Below are 21,107 nucleotides of genomic sequence, written 5' to 3' on the forward strand. Positions count from 1 at the left end.
TTATCAGTTTGAGATAAAAGTTTGGATGCTTCTATGCTGAGTGTGATGGAGAGAGGGGGAAATCAAATTTGCAGGGCAGCGTTGTATTGCAAATTAGCAATGTTGTTAGTGTGAAGTTGAAGGACAGCAACAGAAAATACAAATACCTATGAAGGTCCTTTGATATGGAATGCTAGTATGCTGTTGCAGTGTAAGAAGATTGCCTTAAATTCTTAGGTAGTTAAAAGTCATTATGAATGAATTGTAAGAAGACTGTGTTGCAGTGTAAGAAGATTGCTTAAATTCTTAGTAGTTAAAAGTCATTATGAATGAATTGTAAGAAGACTGCCTTAAATATTTGAGTAGTTAAAAGGTAAAAGTCATTATGGATTAATGGGTCCACTGATACGGAGTGTTTGCATGCTATAGCCGTATAAGAAGATTCCCTTACATTTTAAGTTAATAGTGTTAAGTATTTATCTTATATTGTTATGTTAGGTGTTTAATGTTATTAAACTCGGTCCTTATTTATTTAATATCATATTTGTGATGGAGGTGCATTAATATGGAGTGCTATCATGCTCTAGTCATATAAGAAGCTTATCTTGAATTTTGAAATAATTAAATATCATTATATATTATATGGATATTGTTGGCATATAGAAAAATCATTCAAAATTTTGAAGTAGTTAAGAATTATTACTGACCTAATTTTTTTTAATCATTATGCTATATATTTTTTAAATTTTTTTTAATCATTATGCTATATATTTTTTTAATTTAATTTAATTTAGCACATGGTTGGGTGATATTGTGCAAAAACAATGCAATTTGACTATTTGGTTGGAATATTGTTTTTTGTTTCTTTCTTTCAAGTTGTGTATCCTTTGAAAGAAGCACTATTCCTAAGTTCAACTCTGATTTCTGGGATAAGAGGATTAGAGGCTTGGATACTCTACTGTGGCTGCCGCGCTATTCAACTGGACTACTCAACTTGGATACTTGGGCTGAAGTCATTTGTTGACACCATGCAAAAACATGTATACTTGGGCTGAAGTCATCTGTTGACACCATGCAAAAACATGTATATATATATATATATATATATTTTAAGTGGGTGTAGTTTTTTAAAAATATCTCATATATATATATATATATATATACATCTTGTGTCGATTTAAAATAATATTTTATCTCATATATATATATGTTTGGCAATTTGAAATAATATTTTGGAGGTCTATTTGTCGATTTGAAATAATATTTTATCTCATATATATATATTTGTCAATTTGAAATAATATTTGGGGATCTGTTAAGCATTATATATCTATATATATGTATATATATATATATCTGTTTGTCAATTTGAAATAATATTTTGGGGGATCTGTTAAGCATTATTTTTGAATGATGGTATTCAAAGTAAACTGGGATTTGGGATTTGCATAAGTTTTATGCTTTGCCAACACTATCAGGATGATCATGATATTCAATAAATCACTCATGTAGAATATCATGTCACAATGTGAGATCTGAATCCAAGTGGAGAGAATGCAAATTTTCCTTACAACCATGACCCATTTGATAACTAATATAAACTCTCCATTGGTTGTGAACTTAGTTTAAGTTGATCTAACTATGTTCTAATGTTCCATTGGTCTTTAAATGTCACAATGTGAGATCTGAGATCTAAAATTTTCCTTACAACCGTGACCCATTTGATAACTAATATAAACTCTCCATTGGTCGTGAACTTAGTTTAAGTTGATCTAACTATGTTGTAATGTTCCATTGGTCTTGAACTTAGTTTAAGTTGATCTAACTCTGTTGTAATGTTCAATTTGATTGGATGTATCATAATATTAAAAGATAATAGAAAAGATAAATTCTTTTATCTTTTAGTTTGGAGCTTAAATTAAATTGATGATAGTGTGGTCACTACTCATACTGGTTGGACGCATCATGATGATAAATGATAATAGAAGGTAAGGGCTCTCTTAGATAGAGTGCTTTATTTCTTTCGATTTTAGAATAAGTATAATTTACATGCGGTCAAACGAGAGAGCTCTGCAATATACAAAAATATTGCAAGTTGGTTACAACCAAATATTTGAAATGCAAAATGCAAGTTGATTACAACCAAATATTTGAAATGCAAAATAGCATATCCATTTTTTACAAGGTTTGTTTTCTCTATTTGAACCTTGATAGGCATGGTAGTTGTGTTTCCTTGCATATTTCTTAAGCAAAAAGATAACACAAGATAACATATTAAAGCTTGAGAAGATAATCATTACCAATGGCATGTTTTTTCTTGCAAGCCCTCATGGGTTCATTTCAATATCATGCAAGTGCTTCACTCCGTTGACAGGTGCAGGGTTGGAATCACTTGAGCCATCCAGAGTGGAAAGTCCCCCTATGTTTGTTGAAGGCCTAAGAGAGGTCTTAAAGGGAGGGTAACTCACAGGGGTAGAGTCAATAGGGGGTGATGGAATGGCTTTTGGACAAGGAATCCTTGTGAACTCTTCAACATTTTTCCAGAATTCCTAGATTTCGACTATGCACTTTGCTATGTCAACTACAGAAGTATCCTTGGCACTTTTTATTCTAGATCTACCCCTGAAACTCATCTTTCCATTTATTTTAGCAAATGGTCGAATTCATTATACTACATTGTGATTTTGTTGTTTCGCTTTCTCACTACTTTTCTCTTCACCTTGTTGAGCTCAAATAAGATGTAGTGTTCACTCTTGTAGTGGCATTGTGCCATTGTATCCAACCTTCTTTGTAGTTCCTTAATGAATTTAGCAACTAAATTGCCTAACACTATCAATGACTCACACTTTAGAGAAAGGGTTATTGTCTAGAGTAGGGGGCTTCAAGCAACATTTCAATTCCAATCCAAATAAATCTGCATACCAGCTTCCCATGCTTTGAGGACAAGCCTTAGTCTAGAGCAAAGGACAAATATATCCACATGTCACTTATCTCCACCATCTTACTGTTCTTAATCGTCCATGCCAGAGAATTGAGAAAGAAGTGAGGGGGGTGAGATAGTGGTATCAACTTGTCATCTCTTTAACACTACATGACATAACATGTTTGTATGAGGTGGTCTTGTCATAATCTTCATATGTGTCATAGAGGAGATGGGACAGGGGCATGTGATTCCCCCATTTGAATAAAACAACCCCCTCTTGAAACCTAGTTCCATGATATTCATAGATGTTACAAGACATGTTGGATTTCCCCCCATTCAAGTCAAAGACTCTCGCCTTCAATCTAGCTCTTTTGTTGCCTTCTTGTTTACAAGCTTGTTTTTCCTTTGCAAAACATGGAAAGCCTCAATTTTTTTGAAATCTTCCATCTTTGATAATAATTTTTTTTTTTTTACAAGTGTGGAAAGTTTGAAGTTCTTTTTTGGGAATTTGTGATGTATGGATGATCCAGGAGGATCTTGTCAGATTAGTTGCACATGTTCATTGTCAGTGTTTAGTGTCGTCGTCATTGTTCAATGTTGTCATCAACAATTTAGTCCGGTGTCGTTTAGTTTCGATATTATTGTTATGGTTCAGGTTGTTTAGGTGATGTCCATGGTTTTTCATGGTGTTTAGTTGATATGGTTTTCGACATGGGTTTGTCATCCCTTTTGCAAGGATTGGTCATCGACATGTATTGTCGTCCACTCGCAGGTTTTAATGTTGACGGGTTCGTCGTCATGTGACAAATGTTTCTAATGCCGCTTTGTGACATTAGGTGGTAAATGGATTATTTAAAAAAAAAGAAAAATCTAATGTACCTAGGCTTCAAACCCTAAAACAAATTAAACCTAAGTCTTAAACCATAACCCTAATCCTATGCATCAAAATACATTAAGCCTATCTAAAGTTTAACCCTAAGTGCTAGACCTAAATATATGTGTTAAACAATACATAAAATCTAACACATAAACTCTCGGCCATGTTAACACATAAAACATTACAAAAAAAACCCACTGTCCCTAAACCGCATGCCTCTAACCGCATCGGAGAAGACCACGATCATGAGGCATGTGAACATGTTAGCAGTTCACCGGGTGGAGTTGGTATGTAACCGTAGCGGAGAGTTAACCTTAACTGTGAACATGTGAGCGATGTGTTGATAACGACGGAGGTTACAGTGAACCGTTGGCTTGGAAACCGTGCGGGGAATGTTAACATGTGAGCAGCAACCAGAACAATCAGGTAACCGTTGTAGTTCACCGCCAGCCGCTACCAGAACCGTTGGCTAGTTGTCACATGTTGCGGAAAGACCGTGCTAGTAGCCGGAACCGCCTGCAACTAACCTGCAAGGTGGCAGTTTATGGTTAGACCGCCCAGTCACATGTATCAGTTCTGTTCTCCGCGCAGTTAACCTGACTGCGTGCGGGTTTTTTATAACCAAAGTGTATTTTGGGCTTTGTTATGGTTTTTGTTCTAAATTAATTCAACCACCATGTAACCTCTTCATTAGGTGTCAAAAGGTGACCAGATCGAGGCCAATGAACAATTCAATGCAACACATTCATGCCTAATTTGGTATTAGGAGTTTGAGTGAACCTTAGGACTTATAAATTCATCCTTGTGCTCATGTTAAAAAAGAGGAGAGTGATTTTGGATTTGTATGCAGATTTTGGAGGTTAGATGTTGTTTTTGTTTTCAGTGTAATAGGAGCATCCGGGTCGGAATTGGGAACCGTGGTAGGCGTTGGAAAGTTGGTTCAGAGAGCTATCCATTGAGAGTGACCAGAAGTGCCTGTGTGCGCATTCAGTTTGGTCAAATCTCTGTGTAATCGACCTCTTATGTGTCAATCCTAATAAAGCGGTCGCCCATCTTGAAAGTGGACCCGAAGACGTAGTCCATCAGGGACAAACTCCATAATAAGCTTTGCTGTCTGGTATCGCTGTGTTTTTGCTGTTTTCTCTTTTGTTATGCATCTTACTTAAGTTTTATCAGCTCTTGTAAAGTCTTTCTTCTCAAGCAGTTCTCTCGGTTTCCGCACTTTCAGCTAACATCCAATTCATTAATGGCTAATCAAATCTACATCAGTTTTAACTTATGATCATTTCAAATCATATAATTTGGTATCAGAGTAGGTTGCGTTTGTAGAATTTTCCATTGAATGTTAACCAGGTCAAAGTCGCAATGTGGAGAAGGAATCCTTGAACAGATTGATCCAGAGATTGGAAAGCTACGAGTTGTTCATAAGTCGACCACGACAGGATTTGATGCAGGTGAAAACACTGAAACTAATATGAGTGATGAACAGTTTCAGCAAGCATTTTTGACTATGTAGCAGATGTTGGGAGAACTGTACAAAGACAAGAAGGTGAGAGATGCAACTTCTTCTTCAAAGACAACGAAGAAGGACAAAGGTAAAGGCAAGGCTGATAAACCACCTTCGCTTCCATCATCTCCATCATCATCTTCTTCTTTTTCTTCTTCCAATGCAGGATCTGAAACATAAAAGAAATCTAAGAAAACATCTCTTTTGAAACTTGATGTAAAATTTGAGTTACCTATTTATGATGGCGAAATGAATCCTAAAAAGCTAGATAATTGGATTAAGCAGTTAGAAGTGTATTGTCGTATTCAGAACATTTCTGACGATAAAACGAAAATTCAGTGAGCTACACTTAGAATGGGGGGGACATCTTTAATCTGGTGGGAAAGTAAAACTCAAATAGATGTAAAGCGAAAAGGAAAAATCATCTCTTCATGGTCTAAGTTTTTAAAAGCTCTTAGGAAACAATTCTATCCTTTGGGATACACGCATCAAGCTGTTATTGATTGGAAGCATCTAAGGCAAGGTAAAAGGCAAAGTGTTCAAGAGTTTACTCAGGAGTTCAGAAAGAAAGCATTGGCGCTTGGTATTTTATTGGATACACGTGAAACTTTATTAAAATATATCGACAATTTACATTCATATTTGCAACATACATTATTGATGTTTAATCCTGATGATTTTGATGAAGTGTGTGTTCAGGCCATACATATTGAATCAGGTGGAAGACCATTCAAGTTTTCATCGCAATCATCTAAAGAGTTGGAAATCAAAGATTCCAATGACAGCAAGGGGAAGAACAATTCGAAGAGAAAGAAATCAACGATAGCTTAGAAGGAAATACCTATTTGTTCTCATTTCCAGAGAATCGGTCATGATGAATCTAAGTGTTGGAAACTTCATCCAGAACTTAAGCCCAAAAAGTTCTTTAAGGAGAAGGATGAAAAGAAGGCAATTGCAGCAGTCCAACAAGATCTAGGTTCATATTCAGGTGATGAAGGGAGGATAACTGCTATGGTTACGACATGTAAAACTTATAACATTGGTTCAAGTTTGAATACTATTGCATCTCCATCAAACATAAGTCTTTCAAATGAGGATAAAAGAGTTGAATTGTTTAACATAAGGATAACTTCTAAGCATACAAAGATATATACAATGTTTGACAGTTGATCACAGGCCAATCTAATATCTGAATATTTAGTTCAAAGTTTGGGTTTGGAAACACAGAATCATCCAAGACCTTACCCATTAGGATGGCTAAATAAATCAACTCAGATAACAGTCACCAAACAGTGTCAAATAAGATTTTCCATTACAACTAATTACATTGATGAAGTGGAATTAGATGTGGTTCTAGTAGACACATGTGGAGTTGTCTTAGGAAGTCCTTATCTTTATGATCTTGATGCAATATTTTACAGAAGAGAGCATAAATATCACGTTAAGAAAGATGGGGTTGAATTTATTGTCAGGGCACATCAAAGTAAAAATCACTTGAATTTAGTTGTTACTAATCAGATGAAGCAATTAATAAGTTCAAATAAAAGATTTGTAATCATGTGTGTAAAAGAACAACATAAAAATCAACATGATTCTTGTTCAGGTTATGAGACTCGGCGTAAAGATAGTTTGATCAAAGAGATAAAAACTATTCCAGTTCTATGTAAAACCAAACATCTTACTCATAAGCAGGGAATACAACATGAATTATAGTTTGTGCTTAAAGCTCCTCTTCCTAATGTTAGAATGAATCAATTTAGTTAAAGTTTGGAAATTAACAATTATAGGGATGCAGGTCAATGTTGGGGAAAGTCAGTGTTCAATTTCTCTTGTATTGTATCACCATTTCATGTTTCGAATAGTTTGGAAACCTCTTTTCAAGTGGAAAGGAAGCCCATTTGTTTTCATATCAAAGCCTTTTTTAAAGCATTATCAAAGTATCCAATACAGCTAAGGGAAACTTATGCATCAGGGAAAGTGCTAATCAATGGAAACATCATTTAATGAATGAAGAAAAAGTGATTCAAACAAATCAACAACTAATTCAATACTTTCATCGACCAACTAAGTTGCAACAATTTTCAAATTACAGTTTGATGGGTCTAATGCAACAAGTTCACTTAGTAATCAGGAAGAAGGAAAGTATGTCAAGTCAAGTAGCTAGTTTGATGTCAAAAACATCTTTGATTGTCTCTGTTATTCCGCAAAATAGATTGTTAATACATGTCAAAAGTATTAAACAATATCCTGTAGAGACTGTTTTCAAAGATGATTATGAATCACTAACTCATGGTATTTCGTGGAAAGAAATCAATTGCCATGTCCATAATAGGTTGTTTAACCATTGTCGCAAGTTGTTCATACTGCAGATGGATGGAATAGGTCACCGACTCAAAATGTGCCAGGGTCAGCATCATCAGGGTCATCACTTTCAGGTGGTTGATCAAATGTATTGGTACATCATCAGGACAAGGTGGAGAGTGAGGGAGCTCTACCCTCATCGAGTATTTGTTTAGTCAAAATTTTGTGGTCCAAAAGATTTCAAGTGGAGAGGATTGATCCAGGAGGATCTCGTCAGATCAGTTGCACAGGTTCATCGTCAGTGTTTAGTGTCGTCGTTAGTGTTCAGTGTCGTCGTTAGTAATTCAGTTCGGTGTCGTTCAATTTTGACAGTATTGTTATGGTTCAGGTTGTTCAGGTGATGTCGATGGTTTTTCATGGTGTTCAATTGATATGGTTTTCGACGTGGGTTTGTCATCCCTTTTGCAAGGATTGGTCATCGACATGTGTTGTCGTCCACTCACAGGTTTTGATGTTGACGGGTTCATCGTCATGTGACAAATGTTTCTAATGTCGCTTTGTGACATTAGGTGGTAAATGGGTTATTTAAAAAAAGAAAAACCTAATGTACCTAGGCTTCAAACCCTAAAACAAATTAAACCTAAGTCCTAAACCATAACCCTAATCCTATGCATCAAAATACATTAAGCCTATGCTAAAGTCTAACCCTAAGCGCTAGACCTAAATCTATGTGTTAAACAATACATAAAACCTAACACATAAACTCTCGGCCATGTTAACACATAAAACATTACAAAAAAAACCAACTGTCCCTAAACCACATGCCTCTAACCGCATCAGAGAAGACCAAGGTCATGAGGCATGTGAACATGTTAGCAGTTCACCAGGGGAGTTGGCATGTAACTGTAGCGGAGAGTTAACCTTAATTGTGAACATGTGAGTGATGTGTTGATAAAAACGGAGGTTATAGTTAACCGCTGGCTTGGAAACCGCGCGGGGAATGTTAACATGTGAGCAGCAATTGGAACAGTCAAGTAACCATTGTAGTTCACCGCCAGCCGCCACCGGAACCGTCGGACAATTGTCACATGCTGCAGAAATACTGCACTGGTAGCCAGAACCGCCGACAACTAAACCGCAAGGTGGCAATTTATGGTTAGACCACCCAGTCACATGTATCAGTTCCGTTCTCCGCGCAGTTAACCTGACCGCCAACGGGTTTTTTATAACCAAAGTGTATTTTGGGTTTTGTTATGGTTTTTGTTCTAAATTAATTCAACCACCATGTAACCTCTTCATTAGGTGTCACAAGGTGACCAGACCGAGGCCAATGAACAATTCAATGCAGCACATTCATGCCTAATTTGGTATTAGGAGTTCGAGTGAACCTTACAACTTATAAATTCATCCTTGTGCTCATGTAAAAAAGGAGGAGAGTGATTTTGGATTTGTATGCAGATTCCGGAGGTTAGAGGTTGTTTTCGTTTTCAATGTAACAGGAGCATTTGGAGTCGGAATTGGGAACCTGACATGCGTTGGAAAGCTGGTTCAAAGAGTTATCTATTAACAGTGACTAGAAGTGCATGCGTGCACATTCAGTTTGGTCAAATCTATGTGTAATCGACCTCTTTTATTTTAATCCTAATAAAGTTGTCGCCCATCTTGAAAGCGGACCCGGAGACGTAGTCCATCAAGGACGAACTCTGTAATCAACTTTGTTGTTTGGTATTGCTGTGTTTTTGTTGTTTTCACTTCTGTTATGCATCTTACTTATGTTTTATCAGCTGTCGTAAAGTCTTTCTTCTCAAGCAGTTCTCTTGGTTTCCGCACTTTCAGCGAACATTCAATTCATTAATGGCTAATCAAATCTACATCAGTTTTAACTTATGATCATTTCAGGTCAAGGGATCTTTGAATTATTGTAAAGTTCTCCATCACCATTGTTTTTTGACTTTGTCATTTACAATTAAAATCACTTTGTATGGTTCTAATCCTTTTTTCTCATTATTGTTTGAGATCCAAAACTCCTATGCAAATTCATCTTTTTTGTTCCTTCACAATCAAAGATGACCCCCAAACTCTTACCATCCTTGGAGTACTCTTTGTATTTAATCCTTATTATGAGGATGTATTGATATGGAGTGCTAGCATGCTCTTCCAATATAAAAATATTAGCTTAAATTTTGAAGTTAAATCTCTTTATGAATGCATTTATCTTCTAGTGTTATGTTACATAGCTAATGTTATAAAAATTGACCTTATTTTTATTTCTTGGTTTTATGCTCACGCTCATTTGTTGGCACCATGTAAAAACAACCTTTACAATTTTTCTCATAAAGACTTGGCTACATAAATTATTTTTTAGACTTGAGGTTAGATTAATTTGATGTTGGGGTGTTTAATGTTCAAACTTGTTGGATGCATCATGATAAAAAATAACAAAAAAGATAAGAGGCATAGTTTAATAAAATAAAATAACTATTATAATATTAAGTCATTTGTATTCAATCATTGGAAGTTGATTGCTTGTCATAAATTCATGTAATAACATGGACTGAGAAGCCTAAAAATCTATACAAAATCCATAATTATATTTATGGCTAATCTATAACTGTGTCTAACAAACAACTCTACATACTAACCAAAGTAAAAGTATCGAGTTATGAGTGGGATCAACTCTAGGTACTAACCAAAGAACAAGTATTGAGTTATGAGTGGATTGGTGGACTGATTAACTTGTAAGATGGTATTTATTCAATTAAGGTGACATCCTTGATACAATTGCTCCTCCATCTCCTTCAACATTTTTCCAAGTAAGATAAAATGCTTGATATGGTTTCTCCTTAACATTTCTTTATACTTATTGTACTTATTTTCCCCTTTACTTATTCAATTCAAATTACTCCCATTGGTATTTTAAAATTATAGACCTACCTTATTAGGAAATTATGAATCCTTTGAAATAATCACATTTGGAAGAATATGTTGAAATTGTTTTGAATGAAATTTATGTTTTGATTTACTTCATATGAAGTTGCATTAGTATCCAAACACATTCCTTGTTACCTACATTATCTAACAACATTTTCTTATTGACCATTCAATGTAGATGAAATGGTTTATCTTCTACTGAAACATTGATGGAGTCCTTTTGTACAATTGCTTTTGATAACTTTCTACTCCAAGGCTACATGGTTTTTAATTGTTGACATCACCCTAATCTCAATTTGGTATGTTACATTTGAAAGACCATTTAAACATTTTGTAACCGTTAACTAAAGGGATCATATCACCAAACCTTTTTGAACCTCAACCCTACTAAGTTAAAACTCCAATCAAGTTGACCAGACATCCTAAGTTGTCCAATCAAGTTGTAACTCCCAATGTAATAATCTTAACCAAACCTTTTTTAACCTTAACATGACTAAGTTAAAACTCCAATCAAGTTGACTAAACTCTCTAGATGTATAAATGCTCTTTTGAACATTGGATATTGTAGAAATAAATTATATGTCTTCGATCCAAATTGGATCACTATATTGTTTGTCATCCATCTCGATGCTTTTAAAGTATAAAAAGTGGAGGAAGCAGGTGAGACCTAGTTTGGCAAATTGGGGTTTGAAACCTTACAGGAGCAATTTTAGGCATCAAATGGTGTTTTTTGGGATTAAAATTTTTCCACTTGAGCCCCATACCTTTTCACGCTATTCTACACACAAGGACCTTTCTAACAATGCAAGAATTGCCTCAACTAATGTTCATTTGCAAAAGTTTTGCTACTCAGAAATTGACCTACTTGTTTTTACCACCATAATTTGAGAGGATGCAATGTCAGTCCCCATTATTCATGGAAAAGGGGATCGCCATGTGATCATGATGAAGAAGACTCTAGAAGAGTCCATATTGTAACTCTAGTTGATATTTGAAGGGTTCAAACTTAAATACCAGTAGGTTATCAGGTTGTGTTATAACCAGACCACTAGGAGGGAAAGGGATTTTTTTCTTCCATTCTATTTGAGTGCATTTTTTTCCATAGTTGAGCAGAGTAGCCGAGAGTGGATAGGGAGAGAGAAATTAGAGAGGATTTTTGCACTATAACATCCCACAGGCCACAAGCACTTCCTCTATTTGCATCAATTTTCCATTCAAAGAAAGGGAGGACAACAACCTCACCTTCCAGCTGGGTTTCTCCTGAGAGGGTTTCCCAAGGTATATCATGTGTTCTTATGGTTGTGAGTGGTTGCATTTTTTTTTCTTTTCTCTATTTTCTGCATTTTACATATCGCACACATGAATTTGTAACTTATTAAATCCAGAAGTCGAAGGAAAAATAATCCTCATAGTATATATTTTGGATTTTTAAGTATAATTTTATTAGATATGTTGTGACTAATTTCCCAGTGGAATATCCACAGTGGTTTATGGATCATATTAGTATCTGAGCAAGTTTGTTAAGGTATATTGTAGGGAGTTGTAGGGAATCCATATAATCTAGGCCAAAAGTCATAAAACCCTAGCCATGGCTAATGAATCCATAAATAACCCTCATGATCTTGCAAAGGAGAGGTTTGTGCGGTTGGAAGCATAATCCACATATACAAATTGTAATGTGAGCCTCCTCATGGTGTACCTAACCAATAATATTAGGCTACTTGGAGAAGATGGAGGTTATAATGCAAAGGTTATATTGGAGGGGAAATTAGTAGATTGGGAAGAACGAGAGAGGGAATCAAAGAAAGAACCTAAAATGGATCAACCCAATTCCACTATGAACCATTCACATTCCCTATTCAAAATGGAAGTGAAGGTCGAAATCAAGCCATATCAAGGTGATATTGATGCTCTAAAGCTAAATCACTAGTTGTATAAATTATAAGTTTATTTTAGTGTTCATCATATAGAGGAAGAATGAAATATTTTGTTTGCTCGACTGAAATTAGAGGGCCATTCCCTGACCTAGTGGGAAAGCTACATAAAGGCTTTGAGGTTGGAGGGATATCCTCCAGTGACTGAGTTGGATGATTTTGAAACCCTCATAAAATCACACTTTTACCTTATCAGGTATGTAGTGAACTAGTGAATCTAGTGGCATCATTTCAGATAGAAGCAGGGGTAGAGTGTACATGAGTACACTACCGAATTTAGAAAAATGGCCACAATGTTGGGTATCTCCCTAGATGTAGATTGGTGGACAAGGCTTGTGTATAAGCACAATACCTGGAGAACATAAGCCAAAAGAAAGAGAAATCAAGTGGGTCGAAGGAGCACCAAGACACTTCTATGGAGGGGAAGAAGTGGAAAGGGAAAATATATAAATATAATAGGCACAACACACTAATGTAAACATCCTAACAACCACTGTGACCATTGTAACATTGATGATCATAAAAAGGAGAAGTAATGGAAGTTGCATGTAGAGCTTAACTAGAAGAACAAAGTGATGCAAAGAAGAACCTTATGGCAATTTATTCGAGCAACTAGGTTGAAAGAAACTCAGATGCGGTTGAGAAGATTGTATGTACATAAGGTCAGAAGGAGGTGAATATGAGTAGTCTCCAAAAATAAGAAGAGAATGAAAAGACTAGACTCTTCTATGTAAAGATACAAGTCAAGAAGAAAACTATTGATGCTTTGTTAGACTCAAGATCATAGGAGAATCTTATTGCAGTAGAGTCAGTCAACAAATTGGGATTAGAAGTTCAGGATCGTACAAATCCATATCCATTGGGATGGGTAATTAAGGATGCATAAATAAAGGTAACCAAATAATGTAAATATAGATTTGCTATCTGTTACACTAAAATTTGTCACCATGACTATTTGCAGTCAGTATGGCTCCATCAATAACCATACTGTCCTCTTTGGCAAGTTTTATACCTCTGCTCCTCATGTCAAACTCCAAAAAAGAGAGAAAGTCTTTAAAAGTCAATATAACTCTGGTTACGCAGTTTCTCTTACCCTTACCTGCGTGTACGCACCTCTTGTTCATAATACCTGCGTACTTGTACGCTCTGTCTATAAAGGGGTGGGTGCGTACTCCTATAAAGGTCAAAAGGCGCAAGTTTTACTCCAAAAAACTTACTTGTGGTCGATTCTAGAGCATTCTAGAAGATGGTTTGACGTGGATTGAGCGCCTCCAGATGGTTCATGCATCCCAATGAAAGAGGAACTTATCCCATCAAGAGGGGAGCTATCCCATTGAAAGAGGGGCTTATCCCATTGATGGTGGACCTGATTAACTTCCTCCAAAGCATTATAAATACAGGCATTGGGCCAGAGGGAGGGGAGGTTGAAAGCTGAACATTCCTAAGGGTAGATGCTGCTGAAATTAGGACTCCCTTTTAGAGCTTGAGAGGAGAGATTCCAATCATTTCTTAGCTTCATTTGGAAGTGGGTGAGCTGATCAAAGTAAATGAGAGCTCTTGCTGGACCCTGGGAGGGACCTGCACAACACCAAGGCACTGGTTGTAATGGTTTCTTTTGTTTCCAATTAATACAATTAAGTTCATTTTTCTCAACAAGTTGTTATATATAAGTTGTTTCATAAACTCCTTGGTCTTTATGATGAATATGTTTTATTATATGAGTTATTCAGATGCTATGTAATCATTTGCTTGTTAGTGAATGCAGGCTTCAAGAAGAAGGAGCTCATCTGGATCGAAGAGGCTTGGCTGCTGCAAACAAGCGTTGGACTAAAGGTAAGCCTTAAACACCTGGTTGCTTTTATTTTAAATGCATATTTAGGGAAAGATAGTGCTTGATTGTTTTGTTTGTCACTAGAAAACCTTTGGTTTCTAGGGAGGTCAGTTTTGTCCGCAAAATTGACTCTTTCCGCATGACAAAATGGCGACTCCACTGGGGAATCCATGGATTTGATTGATTTCTCTTTTGATTGATACTTTGATTTGAGAAAATCTGATTTCCTTCTAGTTTTTGACTGATTGACTGTGAATTTGGGTGGAATAGCTTAGGGTTGAGTTAGTTTTTTATTTTTCTTGGTTTTGAGAGCAGTACGCACCCTCTGCGTTAAGCACAGTGCGTACCTGTATGCACTTCTGCTTTGTACACAGAGCGTGGCTGCACCTGTGCAAACAGGTTGCCTGCGTACCCTGTCAAAAGCTTAGAAAATTTCCATTTTTTCCTTTTTACCTTTTAGATTTTGCTTATAGTTTGTTAATTGCTGCCCAGATCCAATGGTTACCTGTCAAAAGTTTTCATCTAAGCTTGTTTCATTAGCATCAAGGGTTTTAGTGAAGTTCATAGAAGTTCTAGCCCTAGTGAATCTGGCTTTAGAAGTTGTAAAAACCTTGGATATCCCTCGTCTTTTCAGTCTTCTTAGGAGTCAGAACTTTCGTAAAATCCACCTTTGTTTGAGAAACCTACCGTTGTGTTGTCTCTTTGCGGAATTTCGAGAAGGCTTGTTGGTTAAGCTGTGAATTTCATTCTTAAGAAAAAGAACAAGAACTTTTTGTTTTTTGTTTTTGACTAGTTTATGATTCTGCATGAATTAGTCCTTGGTTGGATTGTAACTGAGTAAAACAACCTGGAATTATATTTTGTAGGCTTTTACTTCATTAGATTTGTTTTTAGGTAAATTTCTCTTAGATTTTCATAGATCTTAAACTTGATTTGATTTTCATAGATCTTAAAATTGATTTTTGTTAAGTAGTTTTACATGCTTTGTTAAAATAGGAAAAAATACAAAATCTCTTTTGAGGAAAGTTTGTTTTAGTAGCGTTTGAAGTCTTTGAAAAGAGAAAGGAAGTTTTCGTGAAATAATTAGTGGTCATGTGTTGTGTGCTTTGGAAAAGATAAAGAGATTGTTTCTTTGATTTTCATTGCCAAGAAAGTTGTCTTTATAAATTTTGCATTCTCCAACTCTCTTAGCTAGGGAATTCATTGAAAAGGAAAGATTGTTTTGTTTCATCCTAGGTGCATCTTTTTAGTGGATTTGAGTCGAGTCTACACACCATTAGTTTCATCTCCGCTATCTTTTGTCCTAAAGAAAAGCCATAAAAATTAACGCTTAAAGTAAAATCAACTTAGTAACTTTTTATTTACTAGGGCTCTGATACACCAATATAGATCAGGCTAGTGTCTTGGAGTAGGAGAGTAATTAACTCTCCAAGACAGTTAAACCAAACAAGTAGCTTATCTTGTGGTAGGATAAATCCAACTGTTACATTTATGCTCTGGAAAGCTCCTCTTAAAGGAGAAGCACGAGATCATGTCCGAACCAGTGAGGGAATCAATCCTCCTTCATTGGGAGCGACGCCAGATATGCACGTACTACAAACGGTAAACCTCGGATTAACCATTGTCGAGGAGCCTGGGGTCACTTGTCGGTAAACCTTGGATTATTGTCAAGGAGCCGGCAAGGGGATTGAGCTTGTTACTCTGCCCTTGCGTGCTATCGGATCGTAGACTGTTCCCCCAGGTATATTTGTTGCTGTTGGTGACCTTAGTGACTATTATCTTTAGGATTCTTCCTAAGGTGACGGTGGAGGGAAGATCCCACTGTACCTGGAGCAGACGTCGGCTAGACTCACTTGGATTTTCTGGGGGGTTCACTTCACTCGAGACGGTTAAAGTGGAGGAACTTGGTCCAGTCTATTCATTAAGCAGGTTGCCAGGGTAACTGTTCCACCCGCCACTTCTATACTGAATTCTGCGATGTTGGATTTCATCACCAACTAGTGTTTTCGGTTCAGAAGGTTACTGTTTGTGTGTGGTTTGACGCCCTAGATTCTTTAGGCGTGTGATTCGAATTTGTTTGGTTCTTTAGAGACTTTAGGCGGTTTGCTTTGAGATTTTACTTTGTTTGCGTGTGCAGTAGTTAAAAGTTTTTAGCTGTGGCTGAATTACCAAGACAGTCCCGTAGACTTCGGGGCCAGTCTCCTGAGGTTGTAACCATGGCTCATTTGTTGAGGAAGTCCCGTAGACTTCGGGGCCAACCTCCTGAAGAAGTCTCGGGCCATTACGAAGGTTTGAAAGTCCTCGTAACTCCTAGTGGCAGTAAAGTAGGGTCACCTGAAGAAGGAGAGTCTTCGTTGGTTGTTCATCGTGATTACCAAACTCTAGAAACAGGTTATAATCCTGAAGCTGTTTCTGTTTCTGAACTTGCTGGTATTTTTTCATCTACTAGTGATATAGGCGAAGAACCTGAGATATCTGAACCTGTTACTCCAACATCGGGGTTAGTCTCTCCAACTTCTATAATTCACCTAGGGTAGAAAGAGTCATCACCGAAAATCTTCCTTCTGGTTTGATAGCTATTGAAGAGCTTGCTCCGGAAGAAGAAATAGGCATCCCTATCCCTGAAGATCAACCTACTATTGATCTAAGGGAGCGTGAATCGATTTTTTACAGTCCACCTAGAAGTACTACTTGGTATCTTTCTTTAACTAATTATTTGGACAACTCAGTGTCGAGTTTTTCACCACCTCGTGTTTCTTATCCACCTAGGGGTATTTATACTCCCGTAAATATGTCAGGTCAGTCGTCCATGTTTACTCAATCGCCTGAATCTTTTTTGTATGGCGGTCCTTCTGTTCCCGCTGGGTATCAGTCTCTTTCTGGTACTTTTTCGGGAGCATCTCCTCAACCCATTGAACAAAGGATATTCACTGGAAGCAATGGTGCAAAGCCGTTGAGTGTAGAAGACATTCTTATGATGTCAGGTTCTATTCCCGCTTCTCAACCTCAAGGTGGCCAGTTACCGCCTGGGGGGCAGCCTCAATTAACGCCTGGGGGGCAACCTCAAGGTACACAATTTGCATCTGGGGGGCAACCTCAAGGACAGTACGTGCCTACGGTACATTACATTCCTCAAGGTCAACCCCAGACTCAATATGTACCCCAAGGTCAACCCCAGTATCAATTTATACCTCAAGGTCAACCCCAGTATCAGTACATGCCTCAAGGGTATCTGCCCCAAGGTCAGTACTCGAACCAAGGTTTCCAACCACCCCAAGGTCAATCTTATGTTCAGGGAAATGTACCTTTCAATTATCAATCCTACCCTCAACCCGGTTATGGATCTCAATATCCTCAACCTGTTATGGGTCAATACCCCGGAATGAACATAGTGTGGGATCCATCGCAAATTCAACAGGTGTTGCAGCCAAACGTACAGTTGTCATCTCAAACTGGACAACCCTTAGTTTCTGGTTCACCCCAGCAACCAGTCGAGTCTAATATTCAAACTTCTGTACTTTCGGTAGTTTCTCAGTCTGGGCCTATTTCGCCTCGTACTCCATCTCAAACGACTGCTGCAACTGCCGCAACATCTGTTCAATCTACCCCACTTACTTCTAGAGTATAGACAACTCCGGTTTCTACTGTCCCTGTATCTACTCCTCAGACATCTTTACCATCGTCTGGATCCACGATTCAAACTACGGTTCAGATGCCTGTAGGACAACCTGGTTTAAGTACGGTTGTCACAAGTCAACCACAATTCACTTATCAACCGTACCAGGGACAGTACCAATTCGGTCCTGCTGTTCAGCAACCAGTTTACCAGTAACAACCGTATCCTGGGTACACTTATCAACAACCACAACAACCCCAGTACGGTCCGGTTAATCCTGGTTTTCCAGGAGGATACAATATCCCGAACGCGATTCCTATTCCTAGTTATCCTGGATATCCTCCTCCTGGGGCTGGTATAGTGACCCAGAGTTTTAGGGATCCTAATCGGCAGCTACCGTTTATCGCAACTTTGGATTTACTAGACTTGTCGCGCCTAACGAACGATCCAATTAATTATCTTCCGTTTTGGCCGCCAATGCTGAATAAGTTGCCCAGTGACATTCCCAAGTTCGAAGGTAAGTCTGGAGAGGACCCGCCGAATCATGTGATGACTTACCACCTCTGGTGTGCCTCCAATTCCATCTCGGATGATTCGATCCGCTTACGTCTTTTCCAGCGCACTCTCATTGGTCTTGCGGCCAAGTGGTACATTGAGTTACCACGGGCCTCTTTTTATAATTTTAGTTAGTTAGCTACCTCGTTTTTAACTCATTTTCAGTTGCCGGTCAGATATGATAATGGTACGGAGTTACTAACTTCATTAAAGCAATCGACGTCTACTTATATTTCCGATCATATTCATGAATGGAGACGTCGAAAGCGGTTAGTGAAAGTTTTTATCCCGGACCAGATCTTAGCTGAATGGTTTGTTAAATCATTGTTACCGAAGATTACTGAAGACGTAGCTAAGGCCGGAGTAGTTACTGAGGAGCAAGTGATTGCTCAAGCGCAGTACCTTGACTTAGTTTATACTCAGTCAGGTACGTTACACGAAAAGATCCCAGATCTTCCAAAGTCAAATCAAATCGCTGCTGCTCCGTCAGGGTCTCATGTTGCTGATGGCATGATTGGTACAGTGAACACTAAAAGCAAGAAGAAATCCTCAAAGAATTCTTCTCCTATTATAACCTTACCAGACTCCCCGACAGGAGATTCTTCTGCTGAACTCTCCGCCGATATTCACGCTGTAGAGTCATCTACGGCTAAATCAAAATCCGGTGGGAAGAAGAAAGGGAAGAAGAAGAATAAAGCAGACAAAACTCCAAAGGAGAAAACTGAAAAGGCGGAATCCAATGATGAAAAGCGCAAACCTCGTTATCCTTGTCTTATTTGTGAAGAAGAACACTTTACAAGAGACTGCCCTCATCGAGCAGAGGTTGCGAAGATCGTCAAAGGTTCCCAAATTCCTGCTGTCTTGAAGGATCCATTTCCAAAAGATAGCAAAATGATAGGTTCTTCCTCGAGTGCCAATGAAGAACCCATTTTGATGATGTCTCATGTAAGGATTACGACTCGATCGCAAGATTATGGTAGTAAAAGTCTTGTTGATGGCAAAGAAGCAGAATCTTCTCGTTCTAATCCATCAACCTCAGCTCCCGGTTCCGAACCACTACAGATCGAGAAGCCTAACCCAGACTTAGTAATCAAACCGCCCGCCAAGGGTGTACTTCGAAGGTCTGCTTTCAATCCACATGCGAAAGCGGCCCAGAATTACAACATTGTTGAGGACTTAGCTGTTTCACCCTCAGCAATGTCGGCTTTGGAAGTGCTACAATCATGCCCAGCACAACAAAAATTACTTTTGTCGGCTATAGGAGCTGTTGATGTTCAAGACCCGAACCTAATAATCTTTGATCTAGAAAATAGTACACCGCGTTTGCCTCATCAAATGGCTTTCCAGATCCTAGTGATAGTAAAAAACAGGCCTATTCATCGGACTGTAATTGATGAGGGAGCTTCAACATGTATTATGTTGATACAGTGTTGGAGATCGCTTGGTTCTCCTTCACTTAATCAATCCCCGACAATTCTTAAGGCCTTTGATGGCCGTGGGTTTCATCCTTTTGGCATTCTACAGGATTTGCCTATAGGGGTTGAAGGAAAAACCGTTAGTCTAGATGTGGAGGTGGTTGATGCCCCTCTAGATTACAACCTTCTCTTGGGTCGAAGTTGGACTTACGCTATGACAGCGGTCGTTTCATTGGTCTTCCGAGTAATAAAGTTCCCACATAATGGAAAGATCGTAACAATAGACCAGCTGGCTTACTTTTCATCCGACCCAACCTCTTCAGAGAGTATTCAGCATGTCGGTAAAACGAATATCCCATATAAGGATGTTGGTGTAGGGTTAGTTAAAGATGCCGGTTTACTGGGAACTTTTCCTTTTCATCTGCTCAACGCATCATCGTCATTTGCAACCATTCATATGATTACATCAGACACTATTTATTATGATGATCCTTGGATCGTTCCTTCTGAATCTGAAAAAGACTCATTTGGTAATTCTATGCCGTTGAGTCCATATGAGATTGCCTATGAAGCCGTGCAGTCTTTTACCGACCTGTGTTCAACCAAAATCGACCAAATGAATGTGGTCCGTGAGGAATCACTTTTCACATCAACCTCGGAGTTAATAGCGTTTCCCGAAGTTGTGTCATCTAACGAGAAACTTCGTGAAATCCTATGTGTAGACAATTTACCATGGGAGGATCTCCATCATAGATCTTCGTTTTTACCCGAGGATGATCGTTTTGAAAATGATTTCTCATCAGTTTTTACAACTGAATATGTCAAGGAAGCTCAGAATCCCATGAAACATCCTGATTCAGAGCTGAATTTGGGAAACATCTCTTAAACTATTCCCATTGACATTTCAGTTAAGCCCGGAATTGTTGAAAACATTCATATAGGTGCCTCGTGTACAGATGACGAAATTCAGACATACAAGGCCCTATTTCAAGAATTCCGCGACGTGTTTGTCTGGTCCTATGAGGAAATGCTAGGAATAGATCCCGCGATTGTTGTTCATGAGATCAAGACTTACCCGGATGCTAAACCCGTCCGGCAATGTTTGCGTCAGATTCACCCACGAAAAGCTGCTGCAATTAAAACAGAAGTTGAAAAACTGTTGAAAGAAGGTTTCATTTATCCGATCCCGTTAACGGATTGGGTATCGAATATTGTTCCGGTTAACAAAAAACAGGGAA

The sequence above is a fragment of the Pinus tabuliformis genome, chromosome 2_2 (assembly GCF_031772625.1).
Source record: "Pinus tabuliformis cultivar Carrire ecotype Pingquan chromosome 2_2, CPIR1, whole genome shotgun sequence".
Lineage (NCBI taxonomy): Eukaryota > Viridiplantae > Streptophyta > Pinopsida > Pinales > Pinaceae > Pinus > Pinus tabuliformis.